Source organism: Aedes aegypti, chromosome 2, assembly GCF_002204515.2.
Source record: "Aedes aegypti strain LVP_AGWG chromosome 2, AaegL5.0 Primary Assembly, whole genome shotgun sequence".
NCBI classification, from domain to species: domain Eukaryota; kingdom Metazoa; phylum Arthropoda; class Insecta; order Diptera; family Culicidae; genus Aedes; species Aedes aegypti.
Window position 1 is genome coordinate 6233123 of NC_035108.1, and position 17835 is coordinate 6250957.

At 36.9% G+C, this 17835-nt stretch overlaps 1 protein-coding gene across 8 annotated transcripts in view; it reads left to right on the forward strand.

Moving 5' to 3' along the window:
- Window positions 1-17835, forward strand: part of LOC23687882 (hippocampus abundant transcript 1 protein) — a 109736-nt gene that overhangs the window by 29959 nt on the left and 61942 nt on the right. For 4 of the 8 annotated variants that reach the window (XM_021839810.1, XM_021839808.1, XM_021839809.1 and 1 more), the window contains exon 1: window positions 15084-15975. The exons of 2 other annotated variants lie outside the window; for them this stretch is intronic. The gene's annotated coding sequence lies outside the window, so the exon portion shown is untranslated. Of the gene's footprint in view, window positions 1-15083; window positions 15976-17835 lie in introns of those variants that run through there. 2 more of the 8 variants (XM_021839814.1, XM_021839815.1) reach the window with 1 other exon arrangement.

The following is a 17835-nucleotide window of genomic DNA, read 5'->3' on the forward strand; positions in this document are numbered from 1 at the left end:
GGATTCTCTTTGTTCCTTTTCGGTTAATTTTTTTGGTAATTTTTATTGGGTATGGTGTCTAAGGTTAGAGAACAACCGGAGCGATTTCACATTCGGCACATTGATGCAAAAGTTCTTTGCTATTACTTAACAACTAGTATGAAATAAAAATATAAAATAATTTTCCCTTTTCATTATATAAGATGAAAAGATTCACTTTATTGTACTGTCTCTCAGATTCCAGAGCATCTGGTTAAATGTGACTCATAATCTCAATGTATTGTAACCAATCGATTGAAACCAGTCTTATCGCGATGATATGCGAGACCTATTTAGTTGAGCCTGTTCCAATCATTCCACAAAGTAGATAGTACCATACTGTTAGCGTTAGGAGGTTCCCCCTTAACCAGCTAGTTTGCGATTGCAAACGAATGCAAAAATAGAACCATAGTCATAGAGAACTCTATGTTAATAACTCGGATAATGCTCTTAGAGCACTGCCTGCTTACAAACAGGGCAAGTTCAAATGGAAACGATAGCCATGGGAAAGAAGAATAGCGCCTTATAATGAGACCGTATCAGTCATCCCATCCACACAGGTGCTGGATTGATATCTATAACGTTCACGAACACACGTGCAAATCTCTTATCAGACACTCAACTTCCGTGAGGTTGCTCTGTCATTCATGAGGTTGTAAAAACTGACGGTGACGCCACGCCACATGTGTGTTTTTCCACGGTTTGAGTAGTGCGACTGTCTGCCTACGCTGCAAAGTAGGAATATGTGTTGTTTCAATCGATGTAGTACATGAGTTAAGTGGTCGAATATACTGAGTACACTGGTGAGGTATGTTATCAGCGAAAACCAATGGAACCAAATCAATGAGTAATACATTGCACTGAGTGGCAAATTTGAAGAGTAATCCCAATCAATTACTAGGTGTTTGCAAGTTTTTGAAAGCATGTCTCTTAGGGACTTCAACCTGAATTAGCTCAATGATGTATACTCAATGCTACATACTTGATGAATTCCTTGTATGAACATTAAAAAATATATGGTGATCTTGGAGATTTTCTGGGACCTTTTCAAGTTCCTAACGGATCCCAGCTAGTGAGCCAGGCCAGATGTTTGATGAAATACTGATAACCCACAACACCCACGAGTTCGATAGGCTAATGCATTCAGGCATCGAGTTCATTTTCTATACGTAATAACTTGTTCCTTGCCGTCTCAGAACTATGAATGATGATCTATCAAGGTCTCTTATACAAACGATTGCAATTTCAGTAGAATATCTCAAAATCTGAAACCGACAGCTTTCTAGAGTCTTATCTTTTGTTTCTTAAGAGATTGGCCATCCACGGGATGCAAGTCTCTCAAGATATTCATCTTCTTCCTATGCATTTCATTGCATCTGCCAAAAAAAAACCTAAGACTCGTGCAAAATCGTTCCTAACCTGCCTCACTCGATGTTGAAAATTATTGCAAGGAAACCAGTTTGAAGTTTAAGAGCACGCTCCTATCGGTGTTTTGATTACCCTCAGGGCAGAAAAAAAAATCCCGTCGTCATACGCGAATGATCTCGTCATCACGAGCAATAATTAGCAATAATGGAATTTACAGATTCGTGCCCAGTGGAGTAATTAACATCTGCACTTATACCCTAGGGGTCGTCGATTAAGTACGTCCCGCTCGTTAGGGATGGTAATTATTGATTGTGTGCTAGAAAATGTATTAAGCAAACCTATAAAAGAGGATTGTTGATCAACATTTTTCATATTTTCGTGACGCAATTAATGGATGTCCCCTACACCTTTTCCCTTATGTTCGTTTGTCGGATTGGAGTGTAATGCATCGTCGTTCATTCATACGATTTTTTTTGTAACTTGGTGCACTTGCACCACTATATTTATACGGCACTTAATGCGGTGGCTGAACGACCTGAGTTACTAAAAAGAAACAGTAACAGTCTGAAAATTGGCGAACATGTTCACCGCACTGTACGTACGTTTTCAAGTTCATGCCTTCGTTTTTGACTCGAATAGCGAGACCAAGTTTCTGATACCGATCCACCAGCACAGCAAAAAATAAATTGTAACACCACGTCCTTTTCAATGCACATCACTCGCGTCGTTATTATTGCGCAATATAACGCTCAATTGATTGTAATAAAATAAACGAAATAACGTAAACCGACCAGTCTCATCATTTCAACCTTCTTTCTGGCGTTACGTCCCAACTGGCACAATTTTTTTTTACTGTGATGCACAGTGTGCGCCACCGGTAGTAGTGACCATCGAAAGAGCCTGCTGTAGTGGATTGAAGTTCAAGGTGCGGCCTAGGATTTCGAAAAGGAGATGAAAAAAAAAACTTGTTTTATCGGTACTTGCCGTGACGTAGCTTTGCTTGCATGGTGCATTTGGCTTGCGTTTGTTTGCATATAAAGATCAGGTTTTTCAATCACATTGCGGATTGGATGAGAGTAATATCTTGGGGCGATATGTTTGCAGATTCGCAGGCTAGAATAGAGGGAAACGCAAACGGTATAATTTGTATCTTAGAGGACAGTGAGAATCTATTATTTTCTGGTTGTTCAACAGCAATGAGCCTGAGGGTGTCATGAGAGGCTCCCAGTACTATTTTGAAAAAAAACCTTCAACCTATAATCTTTCTGCTAAGCTGCATAAGCACTAAAAGAACTAGAACAACTAACAGAACCTTTATCATAATTATTCATTTAACAAGAGTTATATCAATTTTAGTTTTTTCAATGTCGTTTAACCAAAAACAACGCAGAAAAAATATTTAAATTTCTATTAAGCGTAAAGGCTCCTGTAAAAATAGACTGATTTCATATGTTTTACACAATCTTGTAAATTTAAATGAATATTCAATAAAATTGAAAATGCTTGAGCACATGATTATGTAAATTTGAATCTAATTTCATTGAAAAATGCAGCATTGTCAGTTGAATGTTGCGTCAATTTCGATGCTCCAAATATGTAGGACATGAAAGTAATCTTAAAATTACATATTATGTTTTAGCTTCGAACTTTATGATGAAGAGTTATTGAAGTGATTCACAACATCAATCTCGATTCTTGGAAGAACCACAATTAAGGCCTTAAGCCAATTCCACCCCTCAATAAAAATCATCGCTCGGCCAACAAAATACTGTCAGACATGAACATTGAGAGAAACTGCTTAGCAATGCATTCCGTCACTATGCTGCCGGTGTGTGTTTCACTGACGGAATCAGATGTTGCTCAGTGCTTGGATGGGAACTTAGTGCAGTACAGGGCTGCAAGACCATACTGGGAACTGAGAGAGCGAAAGCACAAATTTATGGCGAGTATAAGGAGAGTTTGCGAGTTCTGAATAAATATACAAGAGAAAGAGCGGTTTTGAGCGGTTGTTGATGTATATCGTCGTCTGGGTTGGGTGGTACTGAACGTCGTGAATGCTCAAACGAAACAAACTGTAGAAGTGATCACACAGAATCAAAGTTCTTCAGTAAAACGCTGACTCTGGTTGACTCTAACAAATAATTAATTAGCAGTCGATGATAATTTCAGCATAGTCACAAATCAAGGAGGAGAAATAGTATAGCCTTTCTAGAGAATCTTAGTATTAGAAGATGATAAATTTCAGCAATTATCACTAATGGTGGTACCACTATAATCACGTTACGTTATTTACATAAGTGTGCTAAATGTCTCTTCAAACAAACGTACGTAATCTGTGTATTTTCAACACTCAGATACGCTCGTTTAAGCCAGATTGGTCGGTCATTTCCAGCTAGGAGGAAATTATTAGATGATTGCAATGTGTTGCCAGTTTTGAAGTCAAAGAAATTCATATTTTGATTGATATTTTGCCGTTGCATCTTGCTAACTACAGTGACCAAAATTCCTATAAGGTAAAACGGATACAGTGAGGTCGGGCTTGTTCTAAAAATATTGCATATAGCAATGCATAAAAGTGTTATTTTTACTTATAAAACTACTGAAAACAGTTATATTTTTCTGAAAGTGAGAACAGTTTGTATAATGGATGACTTTCTTGAACTATTTATTAAAATTTAACACTGAAAATTCAAATGCGTTTTTTGAAAATTTCGACCGCTGCATTAGGATTTAAATGAGATAGTTAATCTCACATAAGTTGTTTTGAAAGTATTGTCATTCCAAGGACATTGACTACAAAGATGACAGTTCTAGTCACTTCGCTGTGTAGGTGGTTTTTTTTTCATAAAATTGGAAAATTTTAAACTTAATAAAACTTTATTTCGAATTTTGAGTGCTCAATGATCTTGAAGTGATTCCGCACAGTCATTTTTACGTTAGTTTTTGAATTTGATGAAGTTTGAAACTCGAGTTTTTGGGTATTAAATAAAAGTAAAATTATCTTATCTGCAGCGGTTTCACGAAGGTTTGACGAAGAACTGAAACGTTACGCAAGACCAAAGCCGGTACCATTGTCTAATTTAGTTCTCGCACAATATCGTTATTCCACATAAAATAAGTTGAGTTGCAGTCAGATTTATTCCAATTGATAACCTACAACTCGTAGTTGCTACTCCGCGAATGACCAGAATAATCAAAGTTACACGAGGAACTAAGAGATGTAGCTTGGAAGTAGCTTTCCATTTTCAATGTAGGGGAAAGTAGGGCAGTTTGGCCACTTTAAGGTAAAGTCGATAAAAATGCTGAAAATATTATGAATTTTTCGAATGTTTGCATGTTTTTTAACAATTTTTAGATGAATACACTAGATGCGCATGATTTCCTTTGTCTTATATAGTTCATGGATAAATGATTGATTTTTCCAAATTTGTAATTTTTTGAGTCAATTTTTTACCGATGGGGTGCTATGAGCACCCCATTTTTGATTGCAAAATAATCACGTATAATCTAAAAATTCAATTATTTTGTTACTACACTCGAAAGTTATTAGTATTTATGAACAATCCGTGTAAGAATATATATTTTTTTAAGAACATTCTAACAGTCAAACATCATCATTCTGAAATGATGAAATTCAAAAGAGCCATTCGGGGCAATATGGGCAGCTTTTTCGAACATCATTCATTTCTTTTTCATTAAGTTTTGAACACTGACTTATAACACGCCTATTGCTTCATTTCCTCATCAGCTTTGGGGTTGCATGTTATTTCAGCTGAAATTTCAATAATTTATGCAGTTTTCAAGAGGTGCTCATTCCACCCCATTGGCCAAACCGTCCCGACTACCCCTACACTTTCGAGAAACATCAAAAAGTCTATAGGCCACGTATATAGTCATCGGAGAAGGGAAGAAATGTTAGTGTGACATCCATTGTTACTAAAGACCGAGATCACCTATGCATCTCCAAGGTTGTCATGGGGAGGAGTTGTGTTAGTGGGGAGAGATCAATGACAGCTTGAACGAGATTCACCTTGGTAAGTGATGCGATTCATGCAACCTCAGTTCAAAAAGTCACCTATCAGTACTCTAAAGACAACGTGAACATGCGATAAGTCCACAGTTTTAGCATCAAACTATTCAAAGGTTATTTTTATAATGATATAAATATCAGGTACAAGGATAGTTATGGGGTTTCTAATGTTAATGTACAAAGTTTATGTCGACACTTGCAGTGAACTGTTCATGTTTTGTTTAAGTAATTCAATTCCCACCGTTGTCATGATAAACATACGCTTCATAATATGTTGTACATTTTAAATAAAAGCATGAAACGAGCTCATCGAATTGATCATCCATCCTTGACTGGGCAGCTGTAAGCTACGTTAATCAGCATGCTCATTTCACAAAAGCAAAATAACACTCCGGCGACGCGAAAACCCAAACTCGATTTCACTCAGAACGCGTGCAAACTAAACCGAGAAAAAAAAACTTCGACCATGACGTACAAAAAAAAAAAAAAGATTGTCTGCTTGGACTTCAACGAAGCAAAAAGAATAAATAGACTTATTTCAGCTATAGCCACTTTTTTTCAAAAACTCCACCAGCCGTACCACCAGCCAATACAATAATTTGCGGAGACGATAAAAACGTTACTTTCCAATCAGTTGAATTAATGCTGACAAAAAAAGAAAAATTGGATCATCGGCCCAGTTACTCACAGGAGTAAATCCGAACATTTCCGATACTTCCAAAGTCCCTCGTAGAACTAGATGTCTATACGACCCCAGTCGTGCTTAACCAAAGTCAATCCGTCAAATATTGATCAAATGGCAGCATTTTATATTTTTATCAATTTGGTGGACGGAATACCCCAGTATTCCAAACAAAAGAACCTGTCAAATCTTTTCGAAAAAAAATTCTGTTATTACACTATCAATCCTTGATCCCCTTAGCCACTTTTTCACATGCAAATAGGGAGAACGATATACCTCATCAAATCTGTTCACATTTCAGAAGTAGCATAGAAAGTCACTAGAGTAGTTATGATTAGACAGAAATAAAGTAAAAATAAAATGTGTCGCTAGACATAGTTAGACGTTACCCAACCGGACGGAAGAAACAAGATTATAACAAAATGTGTTCTCCTGATTTGATTTTTTTCTATCACCAGTTGTTATAAAACATGTACCGTTAGTAGTTAAAATAACAAAAATTCTAACAAAATTTGCACCATATTAAACTAAAATAGAACAAACCCTGTTACTATTATATCAAAATTATTACAGAATGTGTTGCAAGGATGTTTCAAATGTTATTGTTTATGACATCGGATGTTATTTGCAACAAACTTATTAATGCGATGTCAAAAATCAGTAGCGATTCCCCAACCTCAAATCTACCTGTTCCACGAATAGAAATTCTTGAGTTTCAGCAAAAAATTTGCATCTATTGAGAAGAGATCTGTTAGAAACAACGATTCCAATAATTTACTGTTTGCTTTTTAATCTAATTCTGCCGAATTAATCATTTTTAGATTCGTAGAACAGGTAAAAAGTGAGGTTACGAGTCGCCTCTGTCAAGAATATAACAAATGTTGTTATAAATGTGTTACTAAAAATATAACAAGTTGAGAACAAAGCCATCTTGATAACAAAATTGTATCAACTTCTGTTATTTTTAACTGCTGCTGATAGAAATGTGTTATAATCTTGTTATGTGGTTCTGGTCTGGTATAGTCTCCAGAGCAGCATCTCTGCAAACCACTAAGAAAACTCTCTGAAACCAATGAAATTTGTGTTTGCGGTAAATATTTTTAAATAAGTGAAATCTTGGAAAATAGTGGAAACTCCTTGGAAATCTTAAACCACTTAAAAAGCACTTGTTAATCTATGACATCTAGGATTTTTTTTTGAAACTTGTAATCGTTTAGATTCGCATACAGTCTTGTTGTCTTGTCTTCAGATTGGACTTGTTGTATAACAGTTGTGCATTTATCTAAAAAACAAATCTGAAATATTGATTGATTGACTCTTTATTAAGAGGAAATTCAGCCCGAGGCTGGTTCATCCCCGCAAAAAATCTGAAATATATGCTAAACATTAAAATACAGTGATCTCATTAAAATTCCGCTAAAGATCAAACAAGAGTAGTCGAAATACGCGTGTCAAAATATAAGCAATTAGATGAAACTGAGATATTGATCACAATAATACTTTGTCTGTAAAAGCTAGGAAGCAGTTTTTTTTCAACATTTTCAGAGCTCTTTTTGCGATTCTAGTTTTCCATCGATCTTGCAATATAATGTGTCTTCTTAAATGGGTTTCAAAATCCAAATAGAATTAGCTTGAGCTTGATTGGCCGCCCGTGGTTGCTACTCCAGTATCGCCAAATCAGCTGAACTTACACAAGAAACCAACCAGATGACTTCTTGGGATTAACAGACACCCTCAGTATATAAGTGCTGGTGATCTTCTATTTTTAGGCAACAATAGTGCCTGCCACGTCAATATACCGACCAATGAGGGGAAGGGGAAGGAGTTGATGATGCATCCAACTGGCTCCCACGGCAGACCGTATATACCACTGCGTCTAAGGCAGTTCATGCGGGAAGGGTGAAGGGGTGGTAATTTTTATGGCAGAGAGGCTTGCTGGTTTGGTTAGTAGACAGCCTATGTATCAGGCGTAAGGAAAGGCGTGCTATATACAGTGAGAGGCAAAATAAAGTGCCCACCTTACCAGTTTTCGAATTTCTCTCATTGATTTGGTTCAAATTAAAGTTAACACACCTAAATCTTTTGTGATATTTTATTTTTGATGTTCTTTTATAGTTGCACTTACGAAATTTTGATAAAAAAAAGAATTTTACTTAAAGAAAAAGAAAATCAATTTGTATTGAAAAAAAAGTAGTGACAAAAATAAGTGCCCACTTCCTTCTTGGCCCCAGAAAAGATGATTTAAGAAAAATAAAAAGCAATTTAATAGTTAATGTGTCCTCCTTTGGCCTTAAGGACTTGCTGGAGGCTCTTCGGCATGCTTTTCACCAGGTTTTGTAGGTGTTGTGGATCTAGTTCTTCCCAGGCGCGCTCCAAGGCTTCAAAATAATTATTTTTGTTGGTAACACCAGTTTTTTCAACCCTGGCATCGAGAATCGCCCACAAATTCTCGATGGGGTTGAGGTCTGGGCTTTGTGGAGGCCATTCCAGCGGTTTAATCCGACAAGACCGGAAAAAAGACTTGGTCTTCTTTCCAGTATGCTTCGGGTCGTTGTTCTAGAGAAATATGAATTTCTCTTCAAGGCCCGTCTGGATCAGCGAAACCTCCAGATTTTCCAGCAAGATGTTAATGTAGGAATCTGCCATCATTATTCCGTCGATTTTCACGAGGTTTTCTACTCCACTCCATGAAAAACACCCCCAGACCATCACATTTCCTCCTCCATGCTTCACCGTTCCTTGGATGTGGTGCTCTGCATCACACACGAGCCCGCCGCTCTCGGTTAGACAGCTCGAGCTTCAGGAGCGCCACATCCAAGGAACGGTGACGCATGGAAGTGTGATGTGATGAAATGTGATGGTCTGGGGGTGTTTTTCATGGAGTGGAGTAGGAAGCGTCGTGAAAATCGACGGAATAATGACGGCAGATTCCTACATTAACATCTTGCTGGAAAATCTGGAGGTTTCGCTGATCCAGACGGGCCTTGAAGAGAAATTCATATTTCTCTAGAACAACGACCCGAAGCATACTGGAAAGAAGACCAAGTCTTTCTTCCGGTCTTGTCGGATTAAACCGCTGGAATGGCCTCCACAAAGCCCAGACCTCAACCCCATCGAGAATTTGTGGGCGATTCTCGATGCTAGGGTTGAAAAAACTGGTGTTACCAACAAAAATAATTATTTTGAAGCCTTGGAGCGCGCCTGGGAAGAACTAGATCCACAACACCTACAAAACCTGGTGAAAAGCATGCCGAAGAGCCTCCAGCAAGTCCTTAAGGCCAAAGGAGGACACATTAACTATTAAATTGCTTTTTATTTTTCTTAAATCATCTTTTCTGGGGCCAAGAAGGAAGTGGGCACTTATTTTTGTCACTACTTTTTTTTCAATACAAATTGATTTTCTTTTTCTTTAAGTAAAATTATTTTTTTAATCAAAATTTCGTAAGTGCAACTTTAAAAGAACATCAAAAATAAAATATCACAAAAGATTTAGGTGTGTTAACTTTAATTTGAACCAAATCAATGAGAGAAATTCGAAAACTGGTAAGGTGGGCACTTTATTTTGCCTCTCACTGTAGATGAAAGAACGGAAGCGTAGGGAAACTGTTAATTTCTGTCCGTCTCGGATTCTAGAAAATGCTATGAACTGTGATAGATCAACTGTGATATAGTAAGAGTGGTAGATAGAAGCAAGTGAAAGATACAACTAAAAAGTACGAGGAAAGGGACGGGCCTGGGATTGAACCCATGACCTTCTGCTTATGAAGCAGAAGCGGTAGCCATTAGACCACCAACTCCGTCTGGGTTTTGAAATCCTAATAGAATGTTAAAAAAAGGATTTTTCTGAATTAAAACAGCGGGTAACCTGGAAACTTTAAGCAAACAACCAGACAACTAGAAGTTGCTTAAAATTGACCTAAAAGTCGTTTAATCATACAAATTCCCTCACAACCGCACTACATAGTGGATGAAATCGTTTATATGGCGAGTTTCCGCGCATAAGACGCTACTTTTTGAGATCACGTATATATCGACAAAGTAAGTCGAACAAAATTCGTAGCAGCCGTCAAATCTAGTTTGTTATCATAAAATAAGTCGCATAAGGTTACAGATTAGTTCGCAAGAAAAGCTATACACTCGCATTGTATTCCTTTTGTGATCATATAAAATATGCACGCATATCGTTTCCACTTTGGTACGTATAAGGCCTTTTGTCGAAATCTTGTTCGTGAAACTTTGCGCATATAAGCATCGCATTACGCAGATTACGTTTGATTTCAGATTTTCTCAGGAATTATTTATAAATCATTTGCGCAGATTGAGAGGCTTAAGAAATCAGTAAAGAAATACCGTCTATAATTCGTCGAAGTAATCTATAGAAAATCTACCCCGAAATCATACATGTATTAAAGCATTCCATTTAACATCGTACAAGGAAGTAGTATTGCAACGAGAAAATGGTTAGATATCTGCTGATAACTTCAAGGAAAATTCGTCAATGTTTTCAGAGAAACCTACGATTTATATCTGAAGAACATAAACAAGCATAACAACACAAGTGTACCTCAGAAATTTTTCAATGATCTCTTTCTGAATTCGGTATATTGTCATAAGGCCGAGAAATTTGCTTACCTATACAAACAATCGTCCAAGGAACATCAAGAACTTGGAGTATTGCTAGAAAGTCGATTTGAAAAATAAAAGTAGATCAGATTTGATCAAATATTTTCCTTATCATTACAAGACTAACATTTTACCTCATTTTCAACTGGTAGAAATTGAGTTATACACTCAATTGAAAGCTACTTTAGCGGAACATTATTTATACAATTACAAACTGTTCACATTCAGTTATGGTTATAAAGAGGGCTTTTCTCAGGCCCCTTTATAATTACCCCAAAGATTCATGCATAAAGGTTTTCCAGGAACTCTCACAAATATGCTTCCAGGATATTTCTTTGAAACCATTATAAAAAACCGAGCAAAACCTGTGAATCATTTTAGAATGGTGGGAGATCCCCCAGTACCGGACAAAGTTTAAAAAGCATGGTCCAATCAAGATGGTGTATTAGAATAAAAGAAACCTACAATGGAGAGTAATATTTGCGTAGAATTACAAATCCTTGAAAAATGCATGCTTTTCTGAAACAGTAGAGATGTTTGAAAATCGTTAAAAAATTGACGTATCGTCTTAAACTTCATCTTAATAAGTTACTATTTTGAATATTGAAGAATAATTTGGATCATGATCGAATATAATCATAATTTGAAAATATAAATGTATTTTTAGCATATTTAAACATGTGTATGCTAATTTCGATACAGTAAACTCAGTCACATGTTCAGATTTGAAAATAACCAATCATGAAACTTTAGTTATAAATATTGAAGATAACAGTAGTATTAGAGATAATCTTGTAAGAAATTAGTGCTGGAGGAAATATTCAAAACAGGCGGTATCGAATCTTTTTTGAAGAAGCATGGGTTTTCATAATAGTGTGGGCAGTTTAAATCATAAAGCAGCTGTTTTAACGGAAATATAAAAAACCAGTACCAATAAGTTAGTTGAACAAAGGTTTGTATCTTTAGAAAACTCAAGCAGCTGGTACAGTTTAGAGCTACTTCGTCTTAAACGCAAGAAAGATACATTGTACAATTTTTTTAAGGAGAAATAATGATAATAACTGGAGAAGGCACAAGTTAGCGCGAAATATATATTCACAAACGTTGAAAAAAACCTGCTGTGAATATATTCAGAGGAAAATCAAAATTTTGAAGGCTCTATTGAAACCTAATAATTGTAATCCGCGATCTATACATTTCGATGGCACATTAGAACAGTCAGATCAAGTAATTAAATGTAATTTTAACAAATATTTTGTCGATAGCGTTTCATCGATCAACCAATCTATTGAGTTGGTTGATGAACCTGACGAAATCAAACAGCTGGTTAATAGTAGAATGTTTTCACCCGATTACATTTGATGAATTAAGAAGTATATGTTTTTCTTTAGATAAAACGGCTGGAGTAGATAATGTTAATGCTAGAGTTGTGCAAGATTGCTTTCATGTCATTGGACACAATCTGTTGGACCTTATAAATGAATCTTTGAGAACCGGGTACGTGCCACAGGTTTGGAAGGAATCTTTAGTGATTCCTATACAAAAGGTTGCTGGAACGATTAAAGCCGAAGAGTTTCTTCGATCCACATGTTGCACACATTAGAGAAAATTTTAAAACTTGTTGTTAAAGGCCAACTGATGAAATATTTGAATAATAATAATTTGTCGATCCAGAGCAATCGGGTTGTCGATAAGGACATTCTTGTGAAACCGCATTGAACTTGGTTTTAGCCAAATGGAAAGAAAAAATGGAATGTAAAGAAATTATCATTGCTGTTTTTCTGGATCTGAAACGCGTCTTCGAGACAATTTCTAGGCCCTATTGTTGAAAAAATTCGAGCGCTTTGGAATTTCGGGTTCTGCATACAAATGGTTCGAAAGCTATTTGTGTGGAAGAACTCAACGGACTGTTTTGAAAAATTCGGTTTCCCGTGGAAAGTACTCTTGGTGTACCACAGGCGTGATTATTGATGATAAGCTTAAATTTTCCACTCATATTAACAATTTCATTAAGAAAATAGCCAAGAAGTACGGTATTCTTAGTCGATTAAAAAACAAATTAACCATTGCTAGTAAAATATTGTTGTACAAATCAATCATCTCTCCTCACTTGGATTTTTGCCCTTCCATTTTGTTTTTGGCTAATGAAACACAAATATCGAGATTGCTGCGCTTGCAGAATAAAATTATGCGCTTGATTTCAAGATGTGATAGACTCACTTCCTCACTTTTTTTGTTAGACGCTCTACAATGGCTGTCAGTTAAGCGAAGAATTGTTTATTTGACAATCTTCTTCTTTCTGGCGTTACGTCCCCACTTGGACAGAGCCTGCTTCTCAGCTTAGTGTTCTTATGAGCACTTCCACAGTTATTAACTGAGAGCTTACTATGCCAATGACCATTTTTGCATGTGTATATCGTGTGACAGGTACGAAGATACTCTATGCCCTGGGAAGTCGAGAAAATTTCCAACCCGAAAAGATCCTCGACCGGTGGGATTCGAACCCACAACCCTCAGCTTGGTCTTGCTGAATAGCTGCGCGTTTACCGCTACGGCTATCTGGGCCCCTTATTTGACAATGGTGTTCGTTTTTAAAGTAGTCAACGATTTGCTGCCTCGATATTTCACCCCTATTCTTGTTTACGTACGAATGCGCTTTCGATCGAAAACCCTTTCGCATTCTCGTTTACGCCAGCAAAATCAAATGGGCAATGGATTCGAACGAATAGGATTCGATCGAAAGTTGGATCCGCCGTAAACAAGAATGAGGGTGTTTGTGTGACAAAATTGAAAGAGGAAATGACATTCATAGATATAACACAAGAAACGCGGACGAAATCAGAACACCCAATTTTCTGCATGGTGCTTCACAAAATTCATTATACTACAAAGGAATAAATGTTTTCAATTCTATGCCAATACAAATAAAGCTTGCAACGACTCTGTCACAGTTTGAGAGACTATGCTTTTCACACGTAAAAGCTGTATTTTGAGCAGCCAAATGGTATTTTTTTTTTAATAATGATTAATTTTGTATCTTCATATAAAAACAAACAGATTATTTGATTGCATAATTTATTTGTTTTATTTCATTAGGGTATAGACAAACTATTATGTTCACCCTGATGATGATGATGGATTTTTATATTGTTGACGTAGCTTTAGCTTAAAACCTATTTTTGTGGAGTCTACAAAAGTTTGAGTCACGCGCGCGGTATACAGGTATAAAGGACTATTTTATGATTTGTAAACAAAATTGGACAATTGCACTGTTGAAAGATTCTTTGGATTATTAGTAAAATGCGAATGTTGTCGATAGTTTTGAAATCGTCTTGCAGAGATTTCAATCCTGACAAGGTTTTGGATTTTGTTGGAATTTCATGATCACTGGTTAATAACCAGTGGTTATGCTTACGAACATCTGTGGTTAAGTTAAATGGTGTTTACAAAATTTCTTTGTTGCTGTATAGTATGAAAATTTTTATGTTTTTTATATATGTAAAAAATAATCAGACCGTTTCGTTTTGCAATATCTGATTAAATTGATCATAATAATTATCTTAAAGATATATCGTCTAGCTCAAACTTTTGTAGGGGTATGTGGCGGGACCATCATTATCATCATCATCATGTGGGCCAACTACAATTTTTATCAAGCACCTAGTGTCCCCCAGTTTTTGCACCAGTGCCTCAAAATACATTCATTTTTCATGGATTTTGTCGATCATGGTATCAAACATGCAATGAAAATAAGAAGAATGAACTTTCAGAACAACATAGTAAAATGTGTTATTTTTCATCATATATGAGGTTATTGACTAAGATAAGATCGTTCTTAGAATTGTAACAAATGCATTAAATTAGCTATGAAATACTATTCATGGAATAAAAACATTCGATGTTGTACAAGTTTATAGAAATCGAGCCATTTCCAGATTGTGTCCGGTATTGGGAACCACCTCTTTTAATTGGCCAAATTGGTACTAGAATACATCATCAAAATGCAAATCAAATTCGTACGCTATAAAAAATGATAATATTTATCATAAATGAGTAACAGAATCACATTAAATCAATATATTTTTATTATGTATTTATTGGCTTAAGTGTCAGGGGGGATCTCCTTATAGCATAGTTCACGGCTCAGCTTAACGTATTGGCATCACTGGCACCCGTGGTCGTATACCTATAGCTTTGCATGTTTCGCTTAAAAAAAACTGCTGCCACAGCAAAGCATCCACCGATCCGCCGTGTTCTTCGTCATAGCTCAGCCAACCCTGCCGGTCATTAGCAGCATCGAGCTGAGAATGCAAACATTGCGCTCTGCTCTGGGCTAGCGCGCCGTCTACCACGTGAGTGAGAGTAGACGAGCAGTCGTCGAGAATCCAACGCCGGAGCAAGTCGTCGTTCACGGCGTTGATTCGTCCTGTCCTGTCCTCCGTCCGTACCGTTTTCATTCAGTGGTTTTTCGGTTCGGTTTGTTGATTTTTCGGCTTCGGAAAAGCTTTGCTAGTACAAATTTTCACCACCGGAGAAAGCAGCACGGAGATTCGCTCTTCTCTTGGCGCGCGCGAAGGATATGTGTTTCATCCCCGAAATGTTGGACGTGGACATATCGTAGAGCAGGATCTTCGCAGTCCGTTGTCGCCTTCCGTCGGGACTAAATGTGCATTGTACAGTGTAGATGTTTGGTTTTAGAGCTTTAGTGTCCTGCCATACTGCTAATAATAACACTGACAAGAGGAAGACCAGAAGCGAATCTAGTGAAAAATAGTTTCCAAGAAACAAAAAAGGCTGCTGTACATAGGCTGTACCGAAGAATTCCGTCGTTTTGTGCTACGTTTTTATACCCAGAGTCTGGAAAAATATAGTTTATAGATACACATTATTACACAACTAAATCGTGAAAATAAAAACCAGTGCTCGATAAAAAAAAAGGCTGCAGCGAAACGCAATTATCGATCTCCTTCTCCAAGTGGCTGACAATAAGTGTTTTCGGTTCAGTTTTCTATCCCTGCCAGAGCTTTTTTGGAAGATTGTTATTGCAGTTGATTTTTAAAACAATATATTTCTTAAAATAATGGTTTGTTTGTTGGGTCGATCGATAACCCTAGTGAACGGATACAAAGTAGTGGAAGAAAAAAGCGAGTGTTGTTAAACATATTTATAGTTCAAAACACTGGGATAAATCCTAGGAAGAAATTGTTTTCAAGTTGTTCAACAAATTTCGTAGAAACCCTCAAAAGAGTTCATGGTTGGTAATCCAATTTACATAAGAAAAATCCAGTTGATGAACTCTGACTTCGAATTCTCATCGATGGCACATAAAAGTGATTGATCGAAGCCAATTTTCCAAGGAAGATATCATCACAGCAGCGAATACTGCCTCCCAGTGAAATTTATCCAAACGGATGGTTCGCCAACTATGAGACAGTGAAACATCGTTTGCTCCCGATCGAGAGGAATAACGCAACGTCGAACGAGAGCGAAGGATTTTCCCACACAAAACATTGCCATTTTCTGGGAGTGTACGACGCGTAATTTCCATCGTCTAGCTGCCGAACGGCTCGTTGCTGTCGTGTATATCTTCCAAACATACAAAGTGTTTAATTATGTAACATCAGTTTATGTTTCATCCCGCTGGGAAAACAACTTTTAATGCCAGAATTGAGTGAGGTCGCCCGCTGGGTGAGCTATCTTGTCAGTTTTTCACCTGGTCCCATAATCATCAATGAATCGCAAATTAGGGGAGCTCCATTCATGAAAAGATAGGGACCAAGTCGTTTTCTAAATTATGTAACCAAAATTGCGCTTTTGGGAATTTGGGATGCTGTGTAATCATCTTTCGACCAGATGGGACTCCGAACACGGGAAACAAGAGTAATCTGTAGATATGTGTATTGTTGAATCGCTGCCAACGAGGTGTTCAAGATAATACCTCTAGCTCTGTACACATGTTTTATTGTTCCTATCGGAATAATTTTGCCATAACTTTGCGCTGCACCTGTTTCTGACATTGCAGATGAGAACATGAAACCAGGAGACAAGTAGGATAATCTCTTTGGGATGAAGGACGTGTGCCCGGACTCAGGGCTAGGTTAACGTTGTGCTCGGACGATGTTTTTGTTTAGATTTTTGCCGTTGAATTTATTGTTTCAATTATTTGAAGGTTTTCATTTATTTAATGTTGATGTTGAAACAGTTTGTCTAATTTTGCAATGATTTGTGTAACTTTTGAATACTGTTACGAACAGATTCAAACACTTTTACATCCTCTCCTCTTATATAATATTTGTATTGGAGTCTTACATTTGCTGTAACTAAACTTTGCATTTTCTGTATTGTGCCTTTTTTGGGTGAAGCTTATCTTAATTTGAACAAAATTTCAATGATGACTAAACGCCAGAGCTTCAAAGTATATAGTGAAGAAATTAGTGCACTCTAATTTTCAACCCTTGTAAAGATCAACAACTGGATAATCTACAGGAAAGGTTGCTACATAACAGGGAAAATTTAATAACAGATAAATCTTGACCTCACTGAGTCTGAAACGCTCTATTTATACTTTATATGCAGCAAATAATGCCGGTAACTACATCTTTTGCACAAAAAACTACAAACGAAAACGGGAGTAAATCGATCTGGCAATCGATAGAACTGGATTGAAAAAAATATGATAAGATGGCTATTAGCGCCGTAATTAAACCGGTCTCACAGAAGACCCCAAACTCCCAAAGCCATAGATTCAAATGCTTTGATTGTGATGAATATACTCTTCATTACTTTTAGCTAATCTGGCATCAATGATGTGATGTTTGTGATGAAAAGTTATTTAATCTTGGCACATCTAATTGCCTCCAATATGTTTTATTTATGACCTATTACGATTGATTTTTTTTCTGTCCTTATTAACGAGATTTTTAGCCCTCTGCTAATTTATCTCGGGACCAACAGCTTTACTTCCCTTCCGAAGGAAGTCGTTACTGAAATTTTAGTGACTATCTTAGGGGTGGGATTCGATCCCAGGTCCTCGGCATGAGAGTCTTGTGTTTTTTTACCACTACACCAGGTCCGTACCCTCACGATTGATTTATTTAAGATTTAATCTAACATT